We start from the raw sequence: 26410 nt of genomic DNA, 5'->3' as shown, positions 1-26410 counted from the left end.
CACACTCAACAGCTCAAATGCTATAGACATGTTTACCTGGAACCTTGTACTCTTATTGATCAATGTCACTCTGTTAAATTTAATTTTCTAAATAAATTTTTTTTAATAATTTAAAATTTTCTATTTTTTAAAAACATCTATTTTAACCAAAAAAAGAGAAGAATTAATTCAGGATGCTAGTTTAAAAGAAAACATTTTAGGTAACATTTTAATTAATCCAAGTGTTTTCTAAATTAATTAGTATATGTTACAAGTATTTTATGAATATTAGTGTATCACAGTCATTGTATTGCAACATATTAACCCCAAAATTTTCTATCTTATCAACATAGAATTGTGTTTCTTGTCTGCAGAAAGCTTTCCATGTGGTAATTTAAGTACCAGACTTCTACCATCTGATGTTACTATTCTCTGCTAATGTCTCCTCTGCAGTCAGCCAGTAGTGGGGGAAAAGCAAACTCTTTGAAATAATGTATATGTCACTTCACTTCTTATTCCATTGATAGAATTAGTCACAAGATCCACTAGATGGGAGAGAAATAAGGAAATATTGCTGGTACAGCAGATGCTTTCCAGTACTCACTCTATAATCCTTAGTATGGGGGAGTTTTAGTCCTTGTAGGAAAGTTAGCTTTCTACACTACAGATGGCATGTATGCCAACATTCACAGACTTCAACGCATACAAGAATATTAATAAATGGAGCTGTTTGAATACAAAACTAGAAAAATAAAGAAAACCATAGGGAACCAAGAAGAATATTCTCTGACTAAAGAGGAAAGATGGTTGCCATGCAGAAAAGCATGCACATTATTAGCAGAGTTTTGTAAGAAAGAAAAAAAAAATCTGTATTTAAAATGTAAAATCTCATGAGTTTTAAAAGTAAGTAAATTTATAAAAAAAGTAACACGGTGTAAAAGGTATAAAACATTTCTGCAAACCAGATTTGGCTCAAAGAAAATGTGTTTGCAATCTTTGCTGTACCTGGTACCTCCTTCTAATAAATTCAATCAAAAGAGAATGATTATTCTCTTCACAGGATCAGTTTTCCTCAAACTATTTTAAATTTTTTTTGGAGAAAAATGTGAAGAAGCATTCCTACTGCATGTGTAAATGAACGTTACATATACAGTTATGTCACATATATTGTTAATATCTCGACACAAATGACTCAAGGTTAAGATTTATTATTAATGATGTGGACATAAATCCAAATTTCAAATAATCTTCCTTATAATTTCACATTTTAAGGAGCTTCCTGATAGATGTATTCTACTTATCAATGTGGTTAATGAAAATGACATTAGAATAGGAGAGGCAGAATTCCCTCCATTTTATATTTTACTTATGCTTATCTGGCATGCAAATTTATTCATAAGAATCTTTTTTAGCCATTTATTATTTCTATTAACATAATAAATGTTAGTAAAGCCTTATGTCTTCCCTGTTTTTAAACTAAAATTATAATAATAGAAGTTCTTAAGTTTTCTCCTGCCCCTAATGCTATGTTAATCCCTTATTAAACACACCATATTTTGCCCAAGATTATATCTTTTCTTTGACCAGGTAACATCTGGAATATAATAGTTCACACTTGTACACAATTCTGTATAACTCCATCTGGCACCTATTAAATATTATCTCACCTTAAAAGACCATATTTTTGTTTTGTTTATGGTTCTTCAATAGCTTTTTCTTACTTAAAGCACAGAGCTATATTATTAGTGTTTGAAAGCTTGAAGAAAATTTTAATAATCACTTTACCAAGACTATTTTTTAGTAATTATAATAACAAAAGACTAATTTCTATAAAATGAGATTTAGAGCCTTTCAGGTAGATAGAACCAAAATGAGAGAAAAGAAAAATTGGAGCTAGGTTCTCTAGTTTCTCTAGCAATTTTGGCTTAAAACATGTTAAAAGATTCAGAGATAATTCTCATGGTTCCAGGAGAGTTATGATTGTGACTCCTCATACATAAAAATGAGCATATGTCCAAAAGTATGTTGTTACACTAGATAATTCCTTATGTGTAAAGTTTGTAATTGGTCTGCAGTCAATCCAATTAAGCAAAAATAGAAAAAAAAATATGTATTTCATATTATAGTATTGTCCCTATGAGAAGGTAAAGGGGGAAATGCCATAATTCCAATTATGGGATTGCCTAAATATTCTTTATACTGCCCTTGCTACAACCTACTTTTTATCTATCATTGATTTTCTTTGCTATTTAAAATTACTTGATGTTCCTGAGATGAACACTGATTGTAACCAAAATTCTTTTCTTATTATATTATATTCTGGGACAATTTCACAAGTGTCCTAGGAAAAAAAATTCATCAAATAAATTATAAGTCACACTCTTAACAATATGTATTTGAGGATATAACCAGTGGTCTTATTTTATTTCATATATTTCTGTATTATTTAAATAAGATTACATTTGGAAATAAGAATACATATATTTTTATGTATATATAAACAGTAAATAAAAACTAATATCTGTTTGTTTATAAAAACTGTCATTTATCTATCATCTATCTATATATCTATCTATCATCCATCTATCTAGTGCTTCCTTAATCACAGGTAGTTCTCTGAGCCCTTTACATTAGTTCTTTCAATCCTGTGTGATCTTGAGCAGGTTGTTTAATAATTCTGTGTTGAAAGGAATAGGAATATCTATTTCAGCTGTCCCATGACGTGGTTGACAGATTGAGTGAAATATACACACACATATATTTATTTAGGATGGTGCCTAGAACTCTGTAAGTATTGAATAGTTTTAGCTATTATCCAGCAGAATGCAAGCTCCATGAGGCTAAGAATTTTTGCTTTTTTTCACATCTCTTTTTCTGTTATCTAATATTAAATGTCTTATATTAAGTGCTCAATAAATATTTAGTGAATAAATGATCTAATTAGTGAGATGTACTGTGATCTGCACTTTACAGGTAAGATAACTGAGAGAGAATTAGCACACCTGGCAAAGATCATCACATGGCTACTAAATAACAAAAGTAATTTTAACACAGCCAATTTGACTGCAAGGGTTTGCATATCCTTCTAGAATTAACAACATCAAAGGGAGAGAGAAGGAAAATTAATTGTGGGAAACTGAGATCTGATTAAGGTCCATTAGTCCCTGAAGATCTATTACAGAGATCATAAAACCAGTTTTCAAAAACAGCTTTCTGAAACTGAATGTAGAAAAAGACACTCTTGGGTAGGCATATTCTGCCTACGAAACTAGAGAAATGATTATCACAATTTTAGGATGACTTCATTAAAAAAAAAAAGTTATATATCACTTGACCTGTGGTGGCGCAGTGGATAAAGAGTCGACCTGGAAATGCTGAGGTTGCCGGTTCAAAACCCTGGGCTTGCCTGGTCAAGGCACATATGGGAGTTGATGCTTCCAGCTCCTCCCCCCTTCTCTCTCTCTGTCTCTCTCTCCTCTCTAAAAATGAATAAAAATTTTTTAAAAAAAGAAAATGCTTCTTCTAAAAAAAAGTTATATTTTAAATAAAAGAGTTAATTCCAATCATCTACTCATGCCCAGAAGGTGGAGTTACCTACGTTTTAAGATTTTTATTCACTTGGAAAGTGTTTTAATCCCCTCTGCAGATTCTAGAAGGTTCTCAACAACTCTTTCCTCTGCCAGTCATGATGCTGTTCCCAAATAAAGTCATGTCCTAAAATAACTTTGGGAATCATAAAAATCGGAGGTAAAAAATGATATATTAAAAAAATAATGAAATAAGCTGTTTCTCTGAGTTTGTCCTGAACAGCACCCTGGATCTCACGTTAAAATTTACTCATCTCAAATTGAAATTATCACCCTGACTCCAATGTTTATAGAACTACAAGTATATGCACATTAGAGGCATACTCAAGCATAGGGACTTTGTTTAAAAGGTCTAGATTTTTATTTCTAAAAGTAAGTTATTCATTAAAAATGTATTATTAAGAGAGAAATAATGCTGTTTAAGTAGATAGAAAAGGAGCTGAGAGAAAGATACTAAAGTAGGAAGATCAAATATTAAATATCAAATTGAGTTTTGAAATATCTCTGAAGAGTCAAAAACTTAAAGCATGAATGATATCAATGTGCTTAATTCTCTACATTCAGAAAGTTCCCCTTGAATGATTTTGGCTCTGGACTCAGTAAGGCTAATACTTATAGATCCTGAATTTACTTCTTTCTGCCATTTATCATCTAATAAGTTTTATATGAAGCAATTTACATTTGACTTTTGCTTAAAGAAATCAGCCCTTGATTTTAAAGATTTTATCTTTTTTTATGAAATGTATTGGGTGACATTAGTCAACAAAATTATACAGGTTCCAGATGCAAAATTCCACAACACATCATCTGTACACTGCATTGTATGTTCACATCCCCCCCCATTAAGACTCCATCCATCACCATTCTCTCTCTCTCTCTCTCTCTCTCTCTCTCTCTCTCTCTCTCTCTCTCTCTCTCCCTCTTTGTTTTGGACATGGAGGTGAGGAAATTCCTTTGCCATAATAATAGACTAACTCTGACCAGCTTACACAGAAAGAGACTGTATTGGAAGGCTATAGACTCAACTGAAACAAGGAAGACTTGGAAATTAGTCTTGGGTAACGGGAATCAACAGGTCCCTGGAGGTAAGGAAGCAAAGGCAAACCAGTGGGAGCATTCTGTCCGAACCACACTGTGGACAGCCCCCAACTATTGCTAGCATCACTTTCTCAGGTTTCTAAGTCCTACAAGGATGCATTTGCTTTTTAAGCCAAAGCATGTACCTAATATGACCTTTTCCTCCACCCATGCAAGGACAAGGAAAGAAAGGAACAGTACGAACATTATATACAGATTAAAAGGTAGCCCAAAGGGAGATCAAAATGCTATTAGAAATATGGAATTGAATACTAACACTGCAGTCAAAATGCCCAGTACATACATATAATTAAGTGCAGAAGTAGATCGAGCTCTAGGCAGAACCAATCAAAAGATATCATGTACAATAGAAGAATACTTATAGAATTTGAGCCAATTCGATGGGGTCATAACCTAGGTATGAGACCATTTGTGTATAACTTAACATCTGTGGTCCTGTTTCCCCATCTACGATATTCTCAATATAAGGACAATTCTATTCTGGGGATTAGTAATAATGCACATAGCACACTATTGTTCTCACTAACATGACAGCACTCCTCAGAGATGACAGAAACCTCTCTGCCATCATCTATCCTTGAGGCTATATCTACATCTCTTGATATTAGTCCCTCTAGACTAATAGCTTTATGACATTCTGTATTCTTTAGCTACAAAAACCTGGCATGTTGCCTCAAATTACTGAAAATACAAAAACTGGCTTTTATCAGCCAATTTCTTCCTCTTGACCAATTTTTAGAAATTCATCATTATTCATCTCTTTAATGTTTAGTATAATCCATTATGATCATTCAAGATTTCCCCTTGCTATTGAGACACCACTCAAATCCATTGTTCAGATAATTTTTCTGAGAGAAGGAAGAACTTGCTAAATCATTAATTCTAGTCATCTTCCCATTATATATCTTTATTTATTTATTTTATATTGCTAGTGCATGGGTAGATTCTTTGAGTATAGCAAGCTTTTAAGAAGTAAGACTAAAGGATGATGGGCACACAACCCAATCAACAGTTCAAACTCTATAGAGATGTTTGCCTGAAACCTCTGTACTCTTATTGGTCAATCTCACCCTGTTAAAATTAATTTTCTAAATGTTAAAAAAAAGTAAGGCCATGTTGCTGGTGACATAACTTAAAAACTGATTTCTTTTATTTTTTTATTTTATTTTTTTTTATTTTTATTTTTCTGAAGCTGGAAACAGGGAGAAACAGTCAGACAGACTCCCGCATGCGCCCGACCGGGATCCACCCGGCACACCCACCATGGGGGGACGCTCTGCCCACCAGGGGGCGATGCTCTGCCCACCAGGGGGCGATGCTCTGCCCATTCTGGGTGTCGCCATGTTGCGACCAGAGCCACTCTAGCACCTGAGGCAGCGACCACAGAGCCATCCCCAGCGCCCGGGCCATCTTTGCTCCAATGGAGCCTTGGCTGTGGGAGGAGAAGAGAGAGACAGAGAGGAAGGCGCCGCAGAGGGGTGGAGAAGCAAATGGGCGCTTCTCCTATGTGCCCTGGCCAGGAATCGAACCTGGGTCCTCGGCACGCTAGGCCGACGCTCTACCGCTGAGCCAACCAGCCAGGGCCAAAACTGATTTCTTTTAGGTGGACCACACTTGAGTATTAAAGTAAAAGTAAGTGCTTAAATTCAACAACGGATTTCAAATGGAGTTGATACTGATGAGCCCACCTTCTTTAGGTTAGTTTAATCATTATCATTTGATTGCATCCACATGCCTTTTCCTTAATAGGCACTGGCCATCTCACTCCTTGGAACAGATGGGCCTTCCCAAATGCTGAGGTCCTCAACTCTGCTTCCTCTTTGTGTCAACCCAGAAGCAGGGGATGTACTTAATGAAAAATCTGTTCTTGCTGTGGTTAGTACATTTACCACTCAATGAGCTTACACTGTAAAATTAAAATATATTTATTTGAGGAGCTGCATAAAATTTAACCAAAAAAAAATTTATCCCATGGATTATTATTTCAATTATAGGTAATTAGCAGAAAAATAAACTTGTGTAAACTCATGTTATTGTGATAAAAGGTGATATTATTGTTTAAAAACTTGTCAGTATAATCTTTTATAATCCTCATGATCCCTTAAATAGATGTCACTTATCTCCAGTTGACATAAACATAAGTTGGGTTAATTCAAGTGATTGTATATTTTTATTTGCGACACTAAAGGTAATATTTGTTTTACAACCATTTAGCAGATTAAATGAGGCAGCAAATCTTTCATTTGGAGAACTCTTTTGTGTGCTAATATGTTAATTTGTGCTACATGTAAACATCACTTGATTTAGAAAGCAAGCAATAAACTCGACACTGATTAGTTTATAGTGTAGCCACATTATCCTTTTTGTTTGTGAAAAATTTAGTTAAATATAAATATTTTGCCCCTATGAGATGTTACATATTGCCCAGTTACTTTGCATTTTGAAAGGATATTTAGGCAGATGCTAATGCTAGTATTACTTTTTGCAGAGCAAAAATAGAATAGAAAAAAAGAAAAACATACCTAATTAAAGAAAGTTATATACTCATTTCTAAAACCTCATAGTATTAATTTCCACTTTAGTAATTAACTTATTAATTAATTAAATAATTACTTGCACTGCCTCAGGCTAATGTATACAAATAGCACAGGAAGACCCCGGCCCTATGCAGACAGCAGCCCAGAAGCCACAGCAGTTCTTCCACCCTCACATTAGCAAACAGAGGCTTCTGCGCTGGAGGCTTCATAAGGGCCTGGGCAGGCTCTGGGAGACTGAGCCTGGGCTGGACCCTGAGCTTGAGCTGCTACAGCAGCCAAAGGTTTAGTCAACAAAGCCTGAGACCCTTGACAATGTGGGCATGAGCATGTTTTCCAAGTTTGGGATGAGCAATGTAGGTAAGTCAATTGAGTTTGAGGTTACCATCCTTGGGAATCCTCGGGTTTTATGAGGGCCTTGATAGCTTCTGCATGTGCACTGATGGCCTTGGTGTTGTTACCTCTACCTCCTTCACACCCTTCTTGTGCTTTTAAGCAAAGCGCCTGTTTCTTGGGATCTTGAGGTCTACCTCCTTAAGGGCTTTATATCTTTGTATTTAGGTTTGTTGATGCCATTTCTGTAACATTTTTGATACTGATTGTGCATAGTGTGGTTCTTGGATTTGGTCATATTTGCATCAAAGTCCATACCTCCCAAAGAGTCTAGGACCAGAAAATGTCCATTTCATTTATTATTATTATTATTATTATTATTTTTAAGTTCATTGATTCCCCACTGGACTCTAAGTTCCAAGAATGTAAAGGCAATGTCTCTTACCTGTCATGTATGATATTCTGGGAACTCTGCATAGAAACTAGTACAAAAAGATGTTCACTTATTTAGAGTTGAATGAATCTCTATCTATTGCATCCTTGGGGTATTCCTGGATCACCTCATGTCTCCACAATCACTTCACTCTATCATATCTTTTATTCTCAGCCTTTTTGGACTCATGGTTGATATCATCCCAATTATAAAACAAAGTTTCTTCTTCTCTCATGCACAATGCATTCTAATTGTGAAAAGAAAATTATACCTTTGGAAACATTTTTTTAATTGAGAATTTTATGCTGTAGAGGACGAAGAGGTTACTGCCCAAGGGACTGAAGAATTCAAAGACCTGACAGGATTGCTGAGACTCAAATTATAGCCTGGCTTCACCGAGATGATTCATTTGGTGATGAGGCAGGATAGTAAGAAGCTAAGAAAGCTTCTTGGCAAGGGGATGGGGAAACTGAGACAGATAGGTAAACAAAATGGCCAAGCAATTTACAGCCAAATAATAAATTGCAAGGTCTTCTCTTTCCTAACCAAGGACAATTTGAAACAAAAGGTTTACACATTTCAAGCCCTGGCCGGTTGGCTCAGTGGTACAGCGTCGGCCTAGCGTGCAGGAGTCTCGGGTTTGATTCCCAGCCAGGGCACACAGGAGAAGCGCCCATCTGCTTCTCCACCCCTCCCCCTCTCCTTCCTCTCTGTCTCTCTCTTCTCCTCCCACAGCCGAGGCTCCACTGGAGCAGAGTTTGCCCAGGTGCTGAGGATGGCTATGTGGCCTCTGCCTCAGGTGCTAGAGTGGCTCTGATTGTGGCAGAGCGACGTGCCAAGATGGGCAGAGCATTGCCCCCTGGTGGGCATGCTGGGTGGATCCTGGTCGGGTGCATGTGGGAGTCTGTCTGACTGCCTCCCCATTTCCAGCTTCAGAAAAATACAAAAAAAAAAAAAAAAGGTTTACACATTTCAGATCATGCTGGAGCAGACCCTCCTGGGTCTCAGTCCTTCTTCAGTGATATTCTTTTTGAAGGTGAAAGTGACCAGAGAATGATCCTGAACCCCCTATATGCTTATCTTTATGAATCAGCATATTAAAGGGCACAGTTGGAAAGTTGGTGAATATTTTATTGAAATCCTCCTCTGAGACTTCCTCTAAAATTTCCACCTTCAGAAAATAGATAAAAATTCTTAAGACAAAGGACCTCCCTGGAGTATGCCCTGCCCTTGCTCCACCCCCACCCCCACTTTCTTTTCTCTGGCTTATATCTTTGTTTTCTTTTTCCTAAACTCTAAAGTTTCCCAGGAGACTTGCAACCAGGGGAGCATTGGGCAGTGGCAGCTCATCCAGGGCTAACCCCTGAACCTGTCTCCTTGGGCCCCACTTTCACCTCTGTAACTTGTTTCCTGAGTGCACACAGCCCAGCTGCCTCACTTCTTCTGCCTCTGTGACTTTCTTTCTAAAGGGCCAAGGCAGCCCTGCTTGGGTTTGATCTTCCTCACATTTCAAAAGGGTCAATTCAACTCTGCCTAGCCTCACTCCTATTGCTCTGATCTTGCCTCTTCTATCTTAAGCTCTAATTTTGTTTCACTGTCTCCCCTTTAAAAAATTTAATTTCAAAATTATATGAACTTATGTTGCAAACTCTTTTCCACATAAAGTCAAGAATTCATAAATTCCAGACTGTGCTGGGGCAGATCAGCCTCAATTTTCATCCCTTTCCAGTGATAGTAATAGAGTATATATATTACAAGCAATAGTCCCAAGGACAAAAATCAACTGTGTGTGAGTCTCTGTCTGTGAATGACTGTGTTTATCTGTCAAGGTCTATGTGTGTGTCTCTGTGTGTCTTTTTCTGTATATATGTCTGTGTGGTTCTTTGTGTGTGTGTCTCTAATGCTGTGGGTAGTGTAAGAGGCACTTAAGAGAGGAGTCCTTATCTGCTGATCATCACCTGTTATAATGTGGATAGATTGATAGATGACAGATAGATGATAGATAGACAGATGATAGATATGTAGATGAGGATAGATGATAGATAGATAGATAATAGATAAGTAGATGATGATAGATGATAGATAGATAGATAGATAATAGATAGATAGATAGATAGATAGATAGATAGATAGATAGATAGATAGACTGTCCGTAAAGTCATGGTACACTTTTGACCAGTCACAGGAAAGAAACAAAAGACGATAGAAATGTGAAATCTGTACCAAATAAAAGGAAAACTCTCCCAGTTTCACACCTATTCAGTGCAGTTCAATGTGGGCTCATGCACAGATTTTTTTAGGGCTCTTTAGGTAGCTATCCCATATAGCCTCTACAGACTCATCACAGACTGATGGCCTACCAGAACGGGGTTTCTCCACCAAACTGACGGTTTCCTTCAACTGCTTATCTGACTGAGTAATATTATTCCTATGTGGTGGCGCTTTGTTATAAATGCACCGATATTCACGTTGCACTTTGATCACAGATTCAAATTTAGTGAGCCACAGAACACACTGAATTTTCCTCTGTACCGTCCACATCTCGACTGGCATGGCCGTGGGTTGCTCCGCTGTATACACGGTGTTACCTCATCATCTGCGCATGCGCACATGCTGCCACATCATCCTGCAGAAACTGGGAGGGATTTCCTTTTATTTGGTGCAGAATTTCACATTAATATCGTCTTTTGTTGCTTTCCTGTGATCGGTCAAAAGTGCACCATGACTTTATGGACACACTGTAGATAGATAGATGACAGATAGATAGATGATAGTCAGATAGATGATAGATAGATAGATATATAGATAGATAGATAGATAAATAGATAGATAGATTTCCCTATAATGTGGCTCTGTTTCAAATTTCTTTCCTCCAACCCTTATATTAACTGAAAGTTTCCTGGTTATTAAACATTATAAGCAGATTGATTTTCACCAGACAAGAAAACCTTGATAATCATGTTTGTCTGTACCACCACTTACTGTACCTAGCCAGTCTCTAATGTTTCCTGAAACATGGTGATGCATTAGCTCTTCCACACTAATTTCCAGGTGACTGAACCATGTTTAATCCTGGTAGTCCTGAAAGCAAATTCAGATTGTTATAAAACAGAGCAGAGTACACAGGTTAATATTTCTTTTATCTTTAGAACTTGAGCCAATGATCAAGACATAGACTGCAAATCATAGTGAAATAGTGATCAATCACAGAACATCTTTGGATAAACCAGAATAAACTCTAAATAATTATTAACATAAATTATATACACTATTCCAAACTGTTAGAAAAATTTGGGAATGCTAACCAATTTCCTGATCCCCCCTTATAAGATCCCATCAATTATAAAAATAGTGTCCAAAATCCTGCTGCAGAAAAAAATAAAGCCTTGTTAACAGTAAAGTAGATTAGGAGAGTATAGCTCACACTCAAACTAATATGGAGCTAGCTATACATTCCTATCTGAATTGAAGACACAGAGATGCAGAAATGAGCAGCTTGGCTGAGGTCTTTTTAAGTAAGAACTGAGAGACCAGGTCCTATTGTAGCAGAGATTTGCCTGCATTCATTCATCTCTGGTCACAAGCAAGTCCAAGAGGAGCATGCAAACGAAAAACGGATGGAAGGGAATGGACTCGAGGTTGTTTCAGTACTGTCTTAGTCTGTTCAGGCTGCTACAACTGAATACCATAAACTAGGTGATTTATATAAACAAAAATTTGTTTCTCACAGTTCTAAAGGCTGGAAGGCTGAGATTATTGCTGGGTTCCAGTGACAACCATCTTCCAAGTTGCAGATTGCCCACTCACTTAGCCAAAAGCAGAGTAGAGGCTTCAGCCTCACGACCTCAGCTGATTCTAACTACTTTCCAAATGCCCGCATCCTACTACTATCCATTGAAGGGTAAGGTTCCACCAGATAAATTTTGGAAGATAAAAACATTCAGTCCATGACAAGATGGCAGGAAGTCTCATGTAGAGAAACTAATTTTTTTAAGTTTTTGAAACAAAATTAAGAAAAAAAAATCCCATGTTTGCTACAGAAAAAGAATTCATCTGTATAGTTAGAAAAGCTAAGTCATAAGTCTTTAGAGAAAAAAGGCAATAAATACAAACTGGTTAAACTTTGTTAGTAGGGATCATCAAGTGTTATTTTCAGTGAAATTTTGCTCGAGACACCTAAAATATCATTTAATTTCTCCTTTTGGTAATGTTGGTTTGACAGAAGGAAGAAAGAGAAGTAGCATTGAAGGTTTGTAGCAGATAGTAAAGGATCTCCAAGCTAGTGCTGGCTTTTATAGTAAATATTGAAGTGATCCAGAAAATGGGAGACATATTTTTGGCATTAAATGCTTGTATAAATGAGGATAGTTAGAACTCCCCCCCTAGAATCAGTAGTTCTCTCTAGGCATAAATCCAAGCATCCACAGTTACACATTCTATACTATTTTGGTGTCCGGTGAAGCTGGTCACCTTCAGTATACTTTCATGCCAAAGAACAACAACAAAAAAAAATTTATATGGAGTAGACCTGTAAAGGACAATGGCATTTTTCAGGGCATTAAGGAAACTGGATTGTAAACAACAATTTCAAAGTTCACCAAGGCTGAAAGGCAGTACTCATCTTAGATGAGCATACTTCTAAAGATCTGATACGAAGAAAAGCTACTGATTATCAAAACTAAGCAATTCAATTCAAGTGGACACATTTTTTTTGTATGTTCTGATAGTGAAGGCAAAGAGAAGTCTGTTAACTGCTCTCTAAAATAAAATGTATACATATTTATCTCCAGACTTTTCTGCCTATCATTTAACTCAAACAGAGATCTACAAAATAAGAAAATTTAACTGGCATAATGAGTACAATTTAAAACTGTAGTTTCAAAGACAAAGAATGTGCATTTTAATTTAAAAACAACTTTGGTCACCGATGTATAAATTATTCCAAATTTCTCAAAATTTAAGGCATCCCTACATTATCTTTATAAACTTTAAGGTAAATATTGAGATGAGCTGAATGTTTTGCTTTGAAATTTAAGATCCTTGAAGTAATATTTAATTGAGCAAAAGATTAAAGCAAGGCATATAGAGTTTTTTTATTATTTAAACAGCATAATTACTTTTTACCTTTGGGGGGGCTCAGAAACACAACAGGATTTTTTTATGTAGAAAATTAAATTTATTGGGGTGACATTTATCAATAGGAGTACATAGGGTTCAGGTAAACATTTCTATAGCATTTGAACTGTTGGTAATGTTGTGTACCCATCACCCAAAGTCAAATCATTTTCTATACCCATATATTTGTCTCTCTATATACTCCTCCCCCATCTCCCTAAACATCCTCCCCCTTCTAACCACTTCACTTTCATCTATATCCATGAATCTGAGTTTATATCTCACCTATGTGTGAATCATATAGTACTTAGCTTTTTCTGATTTACTTATTTCACTCGGTATAATGTTCTTAAGGTCTATAAATATTGTTGCAAATGGCAATACGTCATCATTTCTTATGGCTGAGTAGTATTCCATTGTATATATGTACCACATCTTCTTTATCCCATCCTCTATCGCAGAACATTTTGGTTGTTTCTATGTCTTAACCAATGTGAATAATGCTGTGATGAACATTGGGATGCATGTGTCTTTAGGTATCAATGTTTTTGAGTTTTGGGGAGTAAATACCCAGTAGGGTGATTGCTGCATTATATGGTAGTTCTGTGCTTAATTTTTTTCCATGAGGGCTGTACTAGTTTACATGCCCACCAGCAGTGAATGAGTGTTCCTTTTTCTCCACAGCCTCTCCACACTTGTTATTATGTATTTTGTTGATAATAGCCAATCTAACAGGTGTGAAGTGTAGTTTTGATTTGCATTTCTCTAATAGCTAGTGAAGATGAGCATTTCTTCACATATATGTTGGCCATTTGTATGTCTTCTTGGGAGAATTGTCTGTTCTCTCCATTTTTTAATTGGATGGTTTGCTCATTGGTTGCTGAGCTTTTTGAGTTATTTTATATTTTGAATATTAAACCCTTATTAGAGCTATTGTTTGTAAAAATCATTTTTCATTTAGTTGGTTGCCTTTTTGTTTTGCTGTCATTTTCTTTTGCTGTGCAGAAGCTTTTTAGTCTGAAATAATCCCATTCATTTATTGTTTCCTTTAATTCCCTTGCCTTTGGGGTCAAATTCATAAATTGTTCTCTATGGTCAAAGTTCAAAAGTTTAGTACCTATGTTTTCTTCTATGCAATTTAATGTTTCAGATCTTATAAGTAGGTCTTTGATCCATTTTGAATTAATTTTTGGGCAGAGGGACAAACTGTAATCAATTTTCATTTTTTTGCATATGGCTTTCCAATTTTTTTAATAATAATTTTATTTTTTAATGGGGTGACATCAATAAATCAGGATACATATATTCAAAGATAACATGTCCAGGTTATCTTGTCATTCAACTATGTTGCATACCCATCACCCAAAGTCAGATTGTCCTCTGTCACCTTCTATCTAGTTTTCTTTGTGCCCTCCCCCCTCCTCCTTTTCCTCTCCCTCTTCCCCCTCCCCCTGTAACCACCACACTCTTATCAATGTGTCTTAGTCTCACTTACTCAAAATGGATCAAAGATCTAAATATAAGACCTGAAACAATTAAGTACATAGACGAAGACATAGGTACTAAACTCATGGACCTGGGTTTTAAAGAGCATTTTATGAATTTGACTCCAAAGGCAAGAGAAGTGAAGGCAAAAATTAATGAATGGGACTACATTAGACTAAGAAGTTTTTGCTCAGCAAGAGAAAGTGACAACAAAATAAACAGACAGCCAACTAAATGGGAAATGATATTTTCAAACAACAGCTCAGATAAGGGCCTAATATCCAAAATATACAAAGAACTCATAAAACTCAACAACAAACAAACAATCCAATAAAAAAATGGGAAGAGGACATGAACAGACACTTCTCCCAGGAAGAAATACAAATGGCCAACAGATATATGAAAAGATGCTCATCTTCTTTAGTTATTAGAGAAATGCAAATCAAAACCGCAATGAGATACCACCTCATACCTGTTAGATTAGCTATTATTAACAAGACAGGAAATAGGAAATGTTGGAGAGACTGTGGAGAATATGGCTTTCCAATTTAACCAACACCACTGAAGAGGCTGTCTTTATTTTATTGTGAGTTTTTGGCTCCTTTGTCAAAGATTATTTGTCCATGTATAAATATATGTGGTTTTATTTCTGGGCTCTTGATTCTGTTCAGTTGGTCTGTATATCTGTTTTTCTAATCATTACCATGCTGTTTTGATTATAATTTTTTTTGTGGTATAATTTAGTCAGGTAATGTTACCTCCAGGTTCATTCTTTTTCCTAAGGATTGCTTTGGCTAGTTGGGTTTTTTTATCATTTAGTACAAACCTGGTGATTCTTTACTCTATTTTCTTAAAATATGACATTGAGATTTTGTGGAGATTGCATTAAATTTATATATTGCTTTGGGTAATATGGCTATTTTAACTATATTGATTCTTCCAATCCATGAACATGGAATATTTTTTTATTTCATTGTGTCTTTTTCAATTTCTTTCAATAATGTTTGGTAGTTTTCAGGATACAGTTTCTTCATAACCTTTGTTAAATTTATTTTTAGGTATTTTATTTTGTTGTTGTTGTTATTGCAATTATAAAAGAAATTAATTTTGGGGGAGGTTCATTTTCTGAAATTTTATTGTCTTCATATAAGAAAGCAATAGACTTTTGTATATTTATTTTGTATCCTGTAACTTTTTACTATATTGGTTTATTGTTTCTAATAGTTTTTTTATGGAGTCTTTAGAGTTTTCTTTATGCAGAATTATGTCATTTGTTAAAAATTATCTTTACTTCTTTCCCATTATGGATTCCTTTTATTTCTTTCTTCTGCCTGAATGTTCCACCTAAAACTTCTAGAACTTTGTTAAATAAAAGAAAAGAGAGTGGGTAGCCTTGTTTTGTTTCTGATTTTAAAGGAAAAGCTTTCATTTTCACCATTTAGTATGATATTAGCTGATAGTTTGTTATATAGGACCTTTATATTATGTCGAGATACTTTCCTTCTATACACGTTATTAAGTGGTTTTAATATGAATGTTGTGGTATCTTATGAAATGCTTTTTCTGCATCTATTAATATGATCATATGATTTTTTCTTTGTTTTCTTGATGTGTTGTATTTTGTTGATTGATTTATGTACATTGAACCATCCTTATGTTCATGGAATAATGCCATTTAATTGTGATGTATTTTTTAAATAGATTGTTTTCAATTTGCTAGTATTTTGTTTAGGATTTTTGCATTGGTATTCTTTAGAGATATTTGTCTGTAATTTTCTTTTTTTGTGTTGTTCTTGCCAGGTTTTGTTATCAGGGTTATGCTGACCACATAAAATTCGTTAGTAAATATTACTTCTTGTTTGATTTTTTGAAAGAACTTAAGAAGGCTAGGTACCATATCTTCTTTGACTAATAGAATTCACTAGTGTAGCCATCTGATTTGAACTTTTATTTTGGGTGGGGTCTATTTAGATTTTCTGCTTCATGGTTACTCAGACTTGGAAGATTGTATAGTTCTAGGAAATTATACATTTCTTCTAGAATGTTAAATTTGGTGGCATATAATCTTTCATAGTATTCTAGTATGATTTTTTGTACATCTATGATGTCTGTGGTAATTTCTCCTCTTTCATTCTGGATTTTATTTATATCAGTTCTTTTTCTTTTTTCCTTAGTGATTGTAGCCAGGGTTCTGTCCATTTTATTGTTTTTTTTTAAAAAAAACTGACTCTTTGTTGTATTAATTTTTTCTATAGATTTTTTTTGTACTCTATTTCACTTAGTTCTGCTCTAAGTTTTACTATCTTTTGTTGTGCTGACTTTGGGTTGCCTTTTTTCTTCTTTTTTTAGTTTTTTACAGATGTGACATTAGGTTGTTTACTTGGGATCTCCCTTATTTCTTGATATAAACCTGTAATAATATAAGCTTCTTTCTTATTACTGCTTTTAATGCATCCCAGAAATTTTGATATGTTGTTTTGTCATTCTTGTTTTTTTTTGTATATATCTTTTGATCTCTGCTTTTATTTTTTTTTTACTTAACCACTTTAAAAGTATATTGTTTCATTTACACATTTTTATGTGGTTTTTACTTCCTCTTAGCATCTGAATTCTAACTTCAAAGCCTTGTTATCAGATAATATACTTAATATAATTTCAATCTTTTCACTTTGTTGAGATTTGTTTTGTGGTCCAACATATGGTCTATCCTTGAGAATGTTCCTTGCATACTGGAAAAGAATGTATAATCTGATGTTCTGGGATAAACTGTCTTATAAATGTCTACTATGTGCATTTGGTATAGTGTGTCATTTAAATTCAGTGTTTCTTTATTGATATTTTATTTGTATGATCTAACTAAAGCCATCAATGCTATGTTGCTCTCCAAGTATGATTGTGTTTCTGTTTTTTTCTATACTTAAATCAATTAGTAGATGTCTTATATACTTTGGTGTTTACTGATATTAAGTAAAAAGAGGGAAGATATTTGACCTAGCAACCCCTGTCTGAGGTTGTGCTTTGAGTCAACTGAGCTATCCTCAGTGGCCAGGCCTAAGGCTTGAACCAATCAATTCAGTGGTTGCAAGAGGGGAAGAGAGAGAGAGAAGAGAGAAAGAAATAGAAAGAGAAGTAGATGGTTGCTTCCTGTGTGGGCTTGACCAAGGATTTTACCTGGGCTGTCCGATGCTGGGCCAATTCTCTATTCCCTGAGCTACCTGCCAGGGCATGGTGGATATATATATAACAATTGTATGCCTTCTCTATGCAATGTCTTTTTTATCATGATGAAATGTCCATTTTTGGCTCTTGTTACATTTGTTGTCTTAAAGTCAGCATTGTCAGATAGTATAGTATGGCTACACTTGCTTTTCTTTTGGTATTATTTGCTTGGAGAATCATTTTCCAACCTTTCTCTTTGAGTCTACTTTTGTCCCTGCAGGTTTAATGGATCTCCTGAAGGTAGCATATGGTTGGGTTTACTTTTTGATACAATTTGCTACTCTGTGCTTCTTTTTTTTTTTTTTTAGTTCAGTCCATTTATGTTTAGGATAATTATTTTCTATAACCATTTTATTTTTTGTTTTCTGGTACCTCTGTGTTTCTTTTGGTTCTTCTTTTTTGTTTTTGTTTGGTAGTATTCTATATTTCTTTCCCATGTTTCTTCTTTTTTTTAACTCGGTGTTTTAGTGTTTTTTGTGGGTGGTTACCATTAGGTTATTAAGAGAAAAATTTTCATATGTACAGAAGTCCTTTGTCTTATGAGTGTTTCTGCACTCTATCCTCCTTTGCTACTGCAGATCTTTATCCTATCCCCTTTTAAATTATGGTTGTCACAGATTATCCTTTTTTTTCTTGCAAACTTGTTAGAGCCTTTATGTGTAGTTTTGATTTGTTTTGTTCTTTGTATCTGGTTGAATAACCTCCTTGAGTATTTCCTGCAGTTGGGTTTTCTGGTGATAAATTTCCTACACTACTGTATGTTTGCAAATGTTTTTTATTTCTCCTTCATGTTCAATGGCTAATTTTGATGTATTTAGTATTCTTTGCTGGTAATTCCTCTTTCAGTTTGGGTCCATCCTCTTCTGGCTTGTACAGTTTCTGCTGAGAAGTCTGATGATAACCTAATGGGCTTTCCTTTTTTTTTTAACATTTTGTTTTATTTATTGATTTTTTTAGAGAGAGAGGAGTGAGAGAGAGAGACAGAGAGAGAGAGAGAAGGGGGAGGAGCAGGAAGCATCAACTCCCATATGTGCCTTGACCAGGCAAGCCCAAGGTTTTGAACCAGCGACCTCAGTGTTCCAGGTCGACGCTTTATCCCACTGCGCCACCACAGGTCAGGCTGGGCTTTCCTTTATATGTTATGTTCTTCTTTTCCATAGCTGCCTTGAGGATTCTTTCTTTTTCATTGATTTTTGACAACTTTATTACAATGCGCCTTGCAGAAGGTTTGTTTGGTTTGAGGTAACTCAGAATTCTGTTTGCTTCTTGAATTTGAGGATATAAATCTTTCCATAGGCTTGGGAAATTATCAATTTTTTAAAATAGCCTCTCCATTTTCTTCTCCTCTCCTTTTTCTGATATACCCATAATTCTTATATTGTTGTTGTTGTTTTTCTGATGGAGTCAGACAATTCTTGTCAAGCTCTTTTTTTTTTAATTTCATGAGTCTCTCTTTTTGTCTCTCTGTAGTATCTGTAGTTGTCTGTCTTTGATGTCACTGATTTTCTCCTCTATCTGGCCTGTTCTATTAGCTATAACTTGCTAACCTAGTTTTCAATTGATGTATTAAGTTCTTCATATCTGTTTGATTTTTTTCCTAATTTCAGTCTCTTTGGTGAAGTACTCATTTGTTCATTAATTTGATTTTTGAGTTCTTTAAATTGCCTATTAAGACAATTTTCTCACATCTCATTATTTTCAGCAACTCAATTTTTAATTATCTTTCTATAATTTAACCCAAGGTTTCCAATGATTGTTATTGATTTCTAGATGTTTTTCATTTTCTTTCTGAATTACTTGTTTAACTTTTATAGCTATATTACTCCATTTCTTTTTTCTTGGTGGCATTTGAGAACAGTATTGTTAAGAACTCTATAAAAAAACCCAGCTAAAATAATAAAAATAAAAAATACAATGAAAAGTAAGTATTTTTTAAAAATGACAAGTATAAATAAAAAACTAGAAGAAACAAAAAGCAAAAATATAATCAAAAACAAAAAAATCCAAAATTATAATAAAAATATAATAATTAATTAAAATAAAATTCAAAAAAAATTTCAGTTTTAAGGGGTTTTTCTGTTTTCTTCTAGAAAGTGGTACTTTATTACAAATTTTTAGTTCATGGAATTCCTGGGCTAACATCTACTGAGACATTGCTATCTCCATGATGTAGGCAAGGCTGCAGTTGCACTGATGGGTTGGGTGTATTATGAAGGTTTACACTTTAGTAATGGTGATCTCAAGCCTCTTGACACTCCTCACCATATCTCAACAGACCAGTGAACCAGACATGGAACACCACTATTCTTCCAGAAGGAGAGTGGCTCTGGAGAGTTGGTTAGCTGTGAGGTCTGTCTCTGCTGCTCTCTGTACTCTGCAATGTGAGGGAGGTGAGATCTATGAGGTTGGGGTGCCACTTTTTTTGTTTTCTCTGTTTATGTACCAATTGCAGACTGGTGGCAGACTGTAGGAACACTAGCAATGACTCCTGATTCTGCTGCATCTTTGTTTTAGGAACTCCTCTTCTGCCCCACAATCTCACCACTACTCTCTCGGCAGAAGGAAAGCTAGTCACTCTGGGCTTCTCCTCTTTCTATAGACTCTGTAGAAAAAAAAACAAACCTAAAAGTCTAAGCTTCCTACCTTTTCAGAGCCCCAGCAGACAAAAAGTCGGACATTCCAGATTTCCCCCTTTCCGGAGCCACACAGGGATAAAAACCTTAAAAGTTTGGGCCTCTCTTTCCCAGAGTCCACCGTGAGTGTATTTATCTTTCACTACCCTTCTCAACCCCTCTCACCTTTAGTCCATTAGGTACACAGATATTTCAAGCAAGCCTGTGAGCCCAGCTGGGGTTGATTCTCTATGTTATATCTTTTAAATTTGTTGAAATTTCAAGGGGAGTGTTCAGGGGTATCTTTCATACCGCCATTGTTCTGATGTCTTCTTGACTCTCTATCAATGCAATAAAATTTAAAAACTTTCTTTTAAATATTTCTTCTGGAATTTGAAAGTTTGATTTGGGATAAAGAAATCAATTTTTATTATTTTGAGGAAGAAAATGACTTAATTTTTTTCACTATAAATTGTCTTTGAGAACTGAGAAAATAAAACCCAATTCTACTGTGTCTTAGTATGTGAGCTCATCTAGGAAACCTAAAACGTGTTAATCAGAGTTGATAACTCAATAATTTATAGACCAGATGTATATAGCTGAAATCATTTGGTATATATATACAACATGGGAATTCAGAGGCAATTCAGTAGGTTCAATATTGAACATCTGATGCCACTCCCAAACCCTTATAAAGTTGATGTAAGAAAGATATAACAGCTTAATAACTCTAATGTTTATATATTTTATAGCTTTTTAAACCTTTGGGATGTCTTTTTTATAATCTAATTTAATCTCATTTTACAGAAAAGGACATTAAAACCCCAAAAAGTTACAGATTTTAGTGTAAGTCTCACAGCTGATAAATGATAGAACTAAAATCCACTCTGTCATTTAAAAATCAGCATCTCAACATTACTTGCTACTTCAAAGCTATTATTTAATACTGTTAAATTGTCTAAATTATTTCTCAAATGATAGGATTACATAGATTTCTAAATTTGAATGCATTGTTTTGCATTATAAAAAAATTCCATGAAATTGAAGGGAAACAGTATGTAACCATATAATTACATAACTTGATTGTGAATGTTCTTTCCCCACTAGTACTTTCACCCTCTTTACCAGATTTTCTTGTATCATCTTTGAGAAAGTATGCTAATTTCACATGACTAAATCTTATCACTGGAAACTGACACCATGATTTATATTATTTTCTCTTTGTGTTAATCAAGAGATTAACCCATATTTTAGAGAAAGCTGGAATGACACAACAATCTTAATGCCAATTTTCAACCTTTTAACCTCAGGCATAGAACAGAGAAATACAGCTTCTACCATTGCTAACAGTAATGCATTGCTCTAGAAATACTTGCCTGTTGTCATTCATTTATTATTGCAACTACACCTATGATACTCAGAAAGCTCTTGCTTCTTTTTATACTTCCAGTAAATATGATGTCATCAAAAACACCAGACTTTTAAAATATTCTTATAGCTAGCTTTCAGTGTGTTTGGAAACTAAGAATTTTCATATGTTTGTCAAACTAAGAATTGAGAAAAATAATATAAATTTGTGAAATAATACTTCCTACTTTCTAAAAAAGTAATTATTCACTAAAACAAATAATTTGATTGGGATCAACCTACTTGTTGTTTTTTGGTTTTTTTGTTTGTTTTGGGGTTTTTTTGGCATTTCAAAGCAACATCTGTAGTCCTCTCATGGAATAACAATGTCAGTGTAACAACAAAAGAAAGCTCACTTGTGTAATCATTTTTCTTGTGCCTTAATTCCATAATTATGATAGTTGGCACTGCCATTTATTTCTTATTTTTCAGAAATTAGTGATTGTTTTTGTTCTTGTACTTATTTTTTAAAGGTTATTGACAATTGAATTCCTTTGTGTTTATGTTTTTTAAATAATCTAGATGTACTGTTTTCATGCACCTATCTTTTAAGTTTGACTGGTATTCAAGTTTACTCAGTACTTTTTAAAATCATGATGCTTCTTCATAAAATAAGAGCAAAATGTGATTAGAATAAATTTTGATATATTTTATTTGACTAATGTAGAGATGAGATAGTCACTCCAAATTTAAAGGCATTGGCCTGGAATCTAAGATGGCAGCAGAATAGTAGGAAGGCACACTTAACCTTCTCCCAGTAACAAACTGGAATTACAGCTAAATTATAGAGCAATCATCCTGAATGACAAACTAAAGACTAGGTGAAGAGAAGTCTTATACACAAGCATTTATACAGGAAGCTACACTGAGACTGGTAGAAATAGTGGAGACACAAGAGGGCAGGCCCCACTCTCATGAGTGACCAGAGACTCTAGAAGGATACCTCATCTGTGGGTGGGGGGACCCTCTGAGGAGCCTGATGTCTAAATGTCAAGCCAGGCCACCCCAACTGGACCATCAGAGCTGGGAAGAGGCACTGACATAATATTTGGCTGTAAAAAGGAGCAAGGTTTCTGTCTGTCAAGGAGAGACAGGATTTCCCTAAAGACAAAAGCATCTTCTTAAAGAGCTAACACAAAATTTCATTCACAGCCATTGACCCTGGGTTCCTGTGGAAGAAGAGCAAAGTAGATTTAAGTCACATGAAGATAGACTGTGGTTTGTGGCTCTTGGGAGAGAGCTGATGGGAAAGCCACCAGGATCCCTGTGTTAAGTCATTCTTCCATATTGCAGATGCCATCTTTCTTAGGTTGAGTACTCCCTTCCATGTGGATTCAGCCTTGGGAAAGCAATAGCTCCACCCTGTGGAAACCCTCTTGCCCCATACTATGGAGCTTATGTTCTGCTGAGGAACCAGCTGCCTTTGCCAGGATGTAGAACAGTGGTTCTCAAAGTGTGCACCAGGGCACACTGGTGTGCCCTAGAAAATTTTCAGGTGCGCCCTATGGTATCCCAGAGAAATATATGCCTGTTGGGGACCAAAAAACCAACAGGGCTTTTGAAGTTTAGATTTTGGGGGGACAGAGGTGTGAGGAATTGGATGTAAACTGACACTCTGCCCAACCTCCCCACCTCAATTGCCTGATTAGGTTGCATAAGGCTGTTAAGCAGGGTTGTTTACACTACCCCCCACCATGTTCCCCGGAAAGATTGGAGACAAGTTTCTTCTATCCTTTGTTTGGTGTAAAGTTAAGATGATATGAATGGTGGAGGGTTTGGATTGATGATTAAACATAGGAATTGTCTCTTGAAGCCTTTTGGATTTCTATAAAAGAAGAATATATGGCAATATCTAAAAAAGCTTTGAACATTTTACTACAATTTTCAAAATCCTATTTATGTAAATTAGGATTTTCTGTCCTCAACACAATTAAGAGTAAAAAGAGGAATTCTTCAATGTATTGATAAGGAAATGAGAGTTTGCCTTTCAAATATATGCCCAAACATTGTAGAAATCACTAGGACATATCAGGCTCATGTTTCTCATAAACACAAGAATGAAAAAACTTAACACATTTTCTCTGGGACCTGCCGAGTTTACTAAATCTTACTAAGAATGTATCTATATATATAAAAAGATAACTTTTTTGTTGTTTTATTTTATTTTTAACCCCTCTTTTTTATTAATTCTAAAAAGCATAACTCAAAAAATGTAACATAAAAATGTTTTTTAATGTCAGAATAAATTTAATTTTGTCATATTTATTTCATTTAATTGCCATAAAAGCATGCTTGGACTTTATATTTTTTTTCTTTAATATTTGACTTAATTATTATAACATATTTTTTTGAAATTTGTATATAGTGCACCTACAATTATTTGTAAGATTTTAAAAGTTTGAGAACCACTGGTGTAGAGGTTTGGGCAGATTCAGGGGGTGTCAGTAACTGAGTTATCTGGCTTTGGGACAGGAGTTATTCCTTTCAGTTTTCTGTGAACATGACTTAGGTTTCTCCCTCATAGGAAATCTGCTAGATTCACCATACAGGCTCTGGTTTCAGGCTCCACTCACCCAACTCCTACTGGCTTCATGACGTTGAGATCAAGGCAAAGTCCCAGACAGATGGAGTGGTGGTGTGACTCTGGGAGTTGGAAGGAATAAAGCTTACTGCCCACCTTCCCTGAAGCCTGACTGGAACCTCCACTCCAATGAAACATCCACTAGCCCCATCCTTCCAACTCCTGGTAGCCTCACCTTGCTGAGCTCCTGGCAGAATCTGGGACATACTGAGTTGCATGACTGTATCACATGGGGAATTTTTTTTCTTGCATGACTGACCAGAGAAGATTTATGGCTAAATCTTGATCTGTTTGGACCTGATAAATTCTGCTGGCTTCACCCTGATGAGTCCCTGAAAAGATACCACCCAAAAACACAAAATGTGCAAGCACCCAGTAGGTGGCAGCTAGACTTGGTATACCTAGGGACATATTAAATATTAACACTGTTTTAGAAAAATAACATATGCCTTATTAAGAATTCAATTTTTATTATATTAACCAATGTTACTCCAATAAAGTTAAAATAAAAGAATCGAATGTTTAATGTGTCCGGTCTCCTTGTAAGACCTACCCTTATTCATATTATTTTTTACAAGGTTTACTGAGTTCTTAAGTATTGTAACTTTTTCATTCATGCATAGGCTAAGCTTTATTGCACATTTGTATTGTAATATGAAACTGCATGAAAAGCCACTTACATTTTTCTTTATATCAATCACTTTATCTGACATAACATTCTTAATATTAGTGCCTGAAGCATTTCAAATATTCATGTGGACATATTAAGATGCCTTTGAGTTTTAAGATAAGTAAATTATCTATGTAACCCAAAGGAATTATTCCAATTCTACAAAGAAAAACAAATCACTAAAAAAAATAAATCTTCATAACATTTTCCTAGATCTACAGCTCAAGAACTTCTTATGGTTCTTATGGGAATAATATAATAACAACATAATTTGCTATGCTTATATACTACTACTTTCTTAATAATTATCAACTCATTCATCTTTTTGACAGTCATGAGTAACAAATAGGGAAATAACATTATTTCTATTTCATTGAGAAAACTGAGGCAAAGAGCCCATGAGACATTTGCTCAAGGTCAAAGTTAATCAACAACTAATTCAAATGAAGACAAGACAGGAAATTAAGAAATAAGAAAAATTTCAGTGTTCCTCATAATTAAAAGTAGTCATGGGTTGTTTCACCATAGAAAATAGAGGAACAAATGAGATTTGTATAGTAGATAAAAATACACTTGTACTGAAGCCCATAACTTGTCATAGTTATCTGGATAGAGCAGCCTTTACTGAAGTAACAAAGAAATACTGAAATTTTAGTGGCTTAACAGAACAATATTTTTTTTCTTATTACCAATGAAAGCTAGGTTGTTCTCCTCAAAAGCTCTCCTTCAAGTTATAACTCAGGACTTTGGGCCCCTCACATTATGTAGCTAAATCATCTGGAACACATAGTGTCTAAGGTTACTCAGAAGGGAAAAGATAGGATCATATAGTATATTTTAATTGTAAGTCTTGAAACTAGCTGAAATCAATTCTGACTATCTATATGCATTGTCCAAAAGTTAATCCAGGATCTCAATGTAAGAAGACTTAAAAAATATAATCTTATGTGCCCAGGAAGAGAAAAATAAAACAAGATGTGGTAAGAATCATAACACTGTCTTTGTCACAGGCCAGCAGGTATTCAAGAAAGAGGTTGATGGAACATGTTCTAAAAAGTATTAGATCAAGTTTCAGGAGCACTTGTGTCTTATCCCACCTTCTCAGAATAGCTCTTAATTATATTTTAGACAAATGCCATATGCTGTGCTTATGATATATCCTTGAAGTCGTTATGTCATGATTTCTTAAGCCCAAATTTTAACTTTCTATGATGCTAAGGGAGAAAGACAATTTAAAATCCTCACATCAACTATAGGAAAGAATAAAGTAAATTAGTGTTAATTAGTGATTAGAAGTACAGAGAAATGTAGAAGGAGCCCTTGTTATTTCTCAGGAATGATCCAGTTACGAATAGTG

At 34.9% G+C, this 26410-nt stretch overlaps 1 protein-coding gene and 1 non-coding gene across 2 annotated transcripts in view; one reads left to right on the top strand and one right to left on the bottom strand.

Annotated features, from left to right (window-relative positions):
• Positions 1-26410, top strand: part of LOC136311676 (unconventional myosin-VI-like) — a 140605-nt gene that overhangs the window by 97716 nt on the left and 16479 nt on the right. The window lies entirely within an intron of this gene.
• On the bottom strand, positions 6173-6248 carry TRNAA-AGC (transfer RNA alanine (anticodon AGC)). The gene has a single exon. It is a non-coding gene; the product is annotated as a tRNA-Ala (tRNA).

This window comes from Saccopteryx bilineata, chromosome 8, assembly GCF_036850765.1.
Source record: "Saccopteryx bilineata isolate mSacBil1 chromosome 8, mSacBil1_pri_phased_curated, whole genome shotgun sequence".
Classification (NCBI taxonomy): domain Eukaryota; kingdom Metazoa; phylum Chordata; class Mammalia; order Chiroptera; family Emballonuridae; genus Saccopteryx; species Saccopteryx bilineata.
The sequence above is the reverse complement of the archived record's forward strand: the minus strand, read 5'-3'. Positions and strand labels throughout refer to the sequence as shown.